The sequence below is a fragment of the Apium graveolens genome, chromosome 1 (genome assembly GCF_009905375.1).
Source record: "Apium graveolens cultivar Ventura chromosome 1, ASM990537v1, whole genome shotgun sequence".
Classification (NCBI taxonomy): domain Eukaryota; kingdom Viridiplantae; phylum Streptophyta; class Magnoliopsida; order Apiales; family Apiaceae; genus Apium; species Apium graveolens.
In genome coordinates, this window is record NC_133647.1 from 1,017,245 (window position 1) to 1,023,221 (window position 5,977).

Below are 5,977 nucleotides of genomic sequence, written 5' to 3' on the forward strand. Positions count from 1 at the left end.
TAATTACAAGACATCACTTATTTACAACTAATCAACCTATTATGTATATCCACTAGTAGTCAACATGACTCATCTATTCTACATAACTTGCACAAAGTTGTTTGCAGAAATGTGCTACAGTTCTTATTTATTACATAAGCTACTCACTCAATGGATGTCAATTAGTCATCCGTCGGGACTATAAGGTTCATCCGTCGGGACTATATTTGAACATCCGTCGAGTGCTACAATTTTCACTAAGTTGAATCTACTAAGGTGTTTTGTTAATCTAATCATCAAGTTCACAACATATTCCCAACAGGGATGATAAGTGACTGGAGCTTGCGGCTGTGACCTTTGAAAGTTGCTCACAAACTGAGCTGATTTACTAGAAATAGCACAGTGCTCAGTCTCATGTGCCCCCGCACAAAGCTCACAAACACTAGTGATCTGATTAACTCAATAATTAGCCAAAGAATCCACTTTCATCGTCAAAGCTTGAAGTTGAGCAGGTATAGCAGTAGATGTTTCCACTTCCAGAACTCCTGCTACCTTGCCTTGTGATATTCTCTGTGTTGGATTTTGGTATTCATTAGCTGCCATTAGCTCAATCAACTCATAAGCTTCATTATAGCTTTTGGCCCATAACGCTCCACCTGACCCTTTATCAAGTATATGTCTAGACTGTGCGCCTAAACCATTGTAGAAACAATTAATGATCATCCAATCAGGCATGGCATGGTTTGGGCACTTCCTAAGAATCTTTTTGTAGTGATCCCAAGCCTCACACAAAGATTCTCCAGATTGCTGCGCAAACTGAGTAAGTGCATTCCTGATTGCAGTCACCTTTCCTATAGGGAAGCACTTAGTGAGAAACTTTTGAGCAAGATCCTCCCATTTGGTGATAGAACCTGCCGGTAGAGAATGTAACCAGCACTTAGCCTTATCCCTCAGAGAAAATGGGAAAAGTCTCAGCTTAATAGTATCTTCAAACACCCCATTGAACTTGAAAGTGTCGCAGATCTCGATGAAATCTCTTATGTGCATGTTGGGATCTTCTATAGAAGAACCCCCAAACTGAACTGAATTATGTATCATCTGAATAGTGCTCGACTTGATCTCAAAGCTGTTAGCCGAGATGGCTGGTCTGATAATGCTGGACTGAATATCATTGATCTTAGGCTGAGAAATGTCCATTAAAGCCTTCGGATTTTCTGCTTGATCTCCTATCACAACTAGTGCTTCTTCCTCAACTTTCTCTTCTTCCTCAAAAACTTCCTGCTCTACCACAAATTCTTCCTCAGCTTGATCCAGTGTTCTCTTACGAGACCGCGAACGCGTATGCATACATGCTCGCTAGAGTACCTGAAACACGACAAGGAAACAAGTAAGTAACAATGTCCGAGTCAATGAACTTTAACGATCACTGATGACAAAAACATAAACTAAAAATTAACACCGAGTCCCCGGCAGCAGCGCCAAAAACTTGTTAGGACGAAAACACGCGCTAATAATACACACAAGTATACGCGTTCGCAAGTAATATAGAATTCTTTCTAGTTCATTCGCACATAGACTCTTTAAGTTAACTTAAGATTTATGTGCTTATGCAACAATCATAAGGTTATTATTCAATGCTAAGAAAAATAATAGATTGAGATTGTTTATAACTAAGATATTAACTAACATGCAATTAACTACGAGAATAAAGGTTGATTTATTATATGAGACAAATATGGGATTCTAACTTCATTAAATACCTCATTCAAAGTCATTTTGTTCTTAACCTTAGCATGCAATGGTGATGAAAACTAATCAGATAACACGAAACTGACAAACGCCAACTTTCATTGCACGAATAACATACTACCAAACATCCACAAAAGAGATAGAAGCTGAATAGACACCAAATATGTTGAGACTCTATATGTCTATAGAATTTGACAACACAAAGGTTTAATATGCAAGTTATCTATTATGATTATATAGGGAAAGTAAGATGGTTAAAATTACCTACTAATCATGCATAACAAATACATGGACCTATGCTAGCATGGCAAGTTCTAAACCTCTAAATTCACTATCGCTTCATTAGAGATTAACATGCTATCATATATGTTCGCGACGCACATAGAATAATAAGCACAACCAATACTAGGATATCATACAATCACCACGCACTAAGATATCTAAACACGATTAACTATTGAAATCCAAAAATAAATCTGTTAGAACCCCATGATAATGATTAGTTCATAACTGAACTCATCATAACCGTGGGTTCCGATGAAAGCATGGTATAATAAATTAGGTGTTTATAAAAATGAATAATAAACAAAGTACGTAATCCAGAATATAGGTTCAACAAACAAGAAACGAGCATCCAAGATTACAACTTAAAATAAAGAATCACAAGAATAAACTAGATCTTCTTCGCCTTCATTGAATTGTGCTATTGGTCTTCTCGTCGTCTTCTCCTTAAGCTCTGTTGTGAGAAACATCTTTAAGTTGTCTTAAAATAGTAGCCAATTAATCCAAAAGCCCAGAAAAACAGTCTTCTAATTCAAACAGGAATTTGGAATCCCAACCTGGCGCGACCGCGCGCTTCACCATTGCGGGCGCACTGACATTCTGCTTCTCTGGCGCGGCTGCGCGCTAGCACAGTGTGGGCGCGCCGTCGTTCTGGAAAAACTGAATTAGCTTTCTTTATTTGCTGGTTCTTAATGGCCTTTGCACGAGCGATGTTCATGGCACCTTCCGAACACCATTTTAGCATCAAAATAATACTAAATCACCTTGATCCTCTATTTATGCCTGAAATGCAAAACACTACAAAAACACATCAAAAACACAAATAACTTGAGTACAAAACATCAATTCGAAGCTTTACGTAGCATTATAAGTGGATATAAATACCACTTAACAATAATTTATTTCGAATAAATTCAAAATAATCAATGAAGTATAACAGTCAATCATGGTTTCACCATTATCATTATTTTAATTACTACTATCAGGATTTATCAACTTCTGAGATAAACTATTAGTCAAAGCAAGTTTAACTAATAACAGAGTTTATGAGCATAATCAGTAGTCCAACATGCAATTTTCACATAAGATTATTTAGCACAATTTGCATGTTATCATGACATCAAACATTTAGCACAATAATCAGTATCTAATAAGTAATAATACATAATAAGATACCATGCTTCAAAAATATCAACAGACTTAATTATCAGAGTTTGAAAATTGTCCTGATATCATTCCCAATTCATGCACCAATCTTGTGAATGTGGCTTCACCATGAGGTTTGGTGAATATATCTGCTACTTGCTGATTTGTTGGAACAAAGACCAATTCAACTGTACCAGCTTCCACATGTTCCCTAATGAAATGGTATCTGATACTGATGTGCTTAGTTATTGAATGTTGCACAGGATGTCATTGCAATAGCACTTTGATTATTACTGTAATATCTGGGAAAATTATGTGAATATTTTATATTAAATAAATAAATATAATATTTTTTATGATTTCAGACTGATTATTACCATGATATCACGTGTTATAAATGCTATTTATATTCCCGTGTGAACAAGAAAATTTTTCGAGTAATTGATATGTGTTTAAACTATAATTATATGAATTGATCTGCAATCGTTACGTGTGTTTATTAGCGTCTTTATGAAGGTACTCGTTTTTATTTCATTTTATGTTTGTTTAAATGTATTTTATATATTTTCGGGGTTTTCTGTTAATTTAGGAATCGTTTCGATTTCTCAAAAATAAACGGCCCGGGACCCCACCGGGACGTCAAAGCACACAAAATTTACGTTTTTATTTTTATAAAATTATACGTATATTAAATACCCAATATTTTTGCATTTTTGAATTATTTACAATTTTTGAGAAATTTTGATATAAATTTTATATTTTATAACTTTTAAAATTATTCTCCGTAATTGTTATTTTTGGGCCTAATTATTTTAATTATGGGAATACAAACACCCTAAATTGATTTTGGGTATTTATTTTTCAGAAAACATAAATAGATAAAATTTCGGTTTATTATTTATTTTTATCAAAAAAATTCAGAAAAATAGAGAGAAATTGGGGGGTGAAATTTCTTCAAGAACACAAATTCTATTATTATGGGAGATTCGGGGATCCTCTATTGATGCTCTACACCCCAAAATAATCCTTGTTTCAAGCCCGTTCTATTGGTACTACTTTTACAAATTGAGGTTGAATATTTGTGAAAATCGATTTTCTTGTTCTTCAGCATGAATTCGTTTTTGAGATATGATGAATGTTGATTGATTTTGATGTTATAGATAGCTTTAAAACGATCAGGAGAGTCGATTCATGTGTTTATTTGATTTGTTTTAGTTCCGTAATGAATAATCCGAATTTTGGTTTTTATAGAATTTTCAATTCAATTTTTAGAATTTTTGTTGAATTTGTGATTATTTCTAATGTTGTGGATAGATTGTAAAGATTTAGGGGATTAATTTGAGCTACGAATCATCGGATTTGGTTCATAAACGGAGGATTTGGGTTTGGCCAGAGTTGTGGCCGGATTAAATGGTGAGGTCGCCAGAAACGATGCCTATGACCTCGTTTGGGGTTGATATATTGATTTCTGAGTTCTGGGTACGGTGGGGAATTGATGGAGGCTGAAAATCGGAGGTTTTGACTATGTTTTGGGGGTCACCGGACGTCCGGGAGGTTGCCAGACGTTTGACCGGAATCTGGAATTTTCCAGAAACCGGCGAAACGCCGGTCACCTTCCCCGTTTCCCGGCGAAATCTCCCGCCCCCAAACTGCTGCTGAATCTCCTTTCTCTGTATCCCAAAAATCAAACTATGTTTGTGTAATTTTCTGTTTTAAAATATTTCAAAATTCAAATTATATTTTCTAAAATCATTTCTTGTTAATTTCAAAATCATATAATTATTGTTTTAAATTCTCAAAATTGTTTACTTAAATATTTTAAATTCCAAATATTATTTCTTTTATTATTTTCAAAAATCCATATTTGTTTTAATTATTTATAATTTATTTTAATTAATTATTTATAGATTTAATTAATTGGTTAATTCATTTGATCAATTAATTTTAATTATAAATACTTAAATAAAATACAATTATTTATAATTAATTCAAATAAATCCTAAAAATTGTTTTTAAGCTTTTAAAAATTATATTTTGGTATTTAAAAATTAATTAATAACATTATTAATTGATTTATTTTCATTTATTTCTTATTTTATTCGTAATAAATAAACCGTTCGTCCGTTTAATATGAAACGAACGCGTATAGACTCAGAAAAATATTACGCTTTCAATAAAAATACTTTCGAGAACAAATTTCTTTTGTATTGCAAGGTCAATTGAATTTAATTTATTCTGAGTTGGTATTTAATCGTTAAACATTGTTATTAACCTGATTTATGTTCGGAATGTACTGAGACCTATCTGTTGACTATATGATTTATATATTACATGGAATATATGATTACGTGTTATATGAATACCATGATTACATGCTATATGATATGTATGCTATCTGTTCACAGTTTTAAAATACCATGATTAGTTATAAACGATCGGGTAGATATCGAGACGTATAGTTACGTTGATTGAGTTTGGTTTTGTCAATTCAGATAGTCCTTTTGGTTATAGAATCGAGTTGCCAGGAGTGCAGTCAAGTGTTAGACGGAGTCAGTAGCCATCAACTATAAGCCAGGGTTATAATAAGAAGTTACTGAGCATACCAGACAAGTGTCCCTACCTTCACTTATTGTTCAAGTGATATTTATTATGAATCCTGTTATGCAAGTATTCCTTAACTTTCTTGTAGTAGAATTGCAAGTATTTATATCTTCACTTATCATTCAAGTGATATTGACTTTGAACTCTATTATATCAGTTTTTATGCTATTCTAAGTTCAGAATAGTGAAACATTTTGTATTTTGCTACAAATTACTCTAT

General features: G+C 33.2%; 1 non-coding gene across 1 annotated transcript; it reads left to right on the plus strand.

Annotated features, from left to right (window-relative positions):
• The first annotated feature begins 712 nt into the window (after positions 1 to 712).
• LOC141683413 (small nucleolar RNA R71) lies at positions 713 to 819 on the plus strand. Its single transcript, XR_012560278.1, has one exon. It is a non-coding gene; the product is annotated as a small nucleolar RNA R71 (small nucleolar RNA).
• The last annotated feature ends 5,158 nt before the right edge of the window (positions 820 to 5,977 follow it).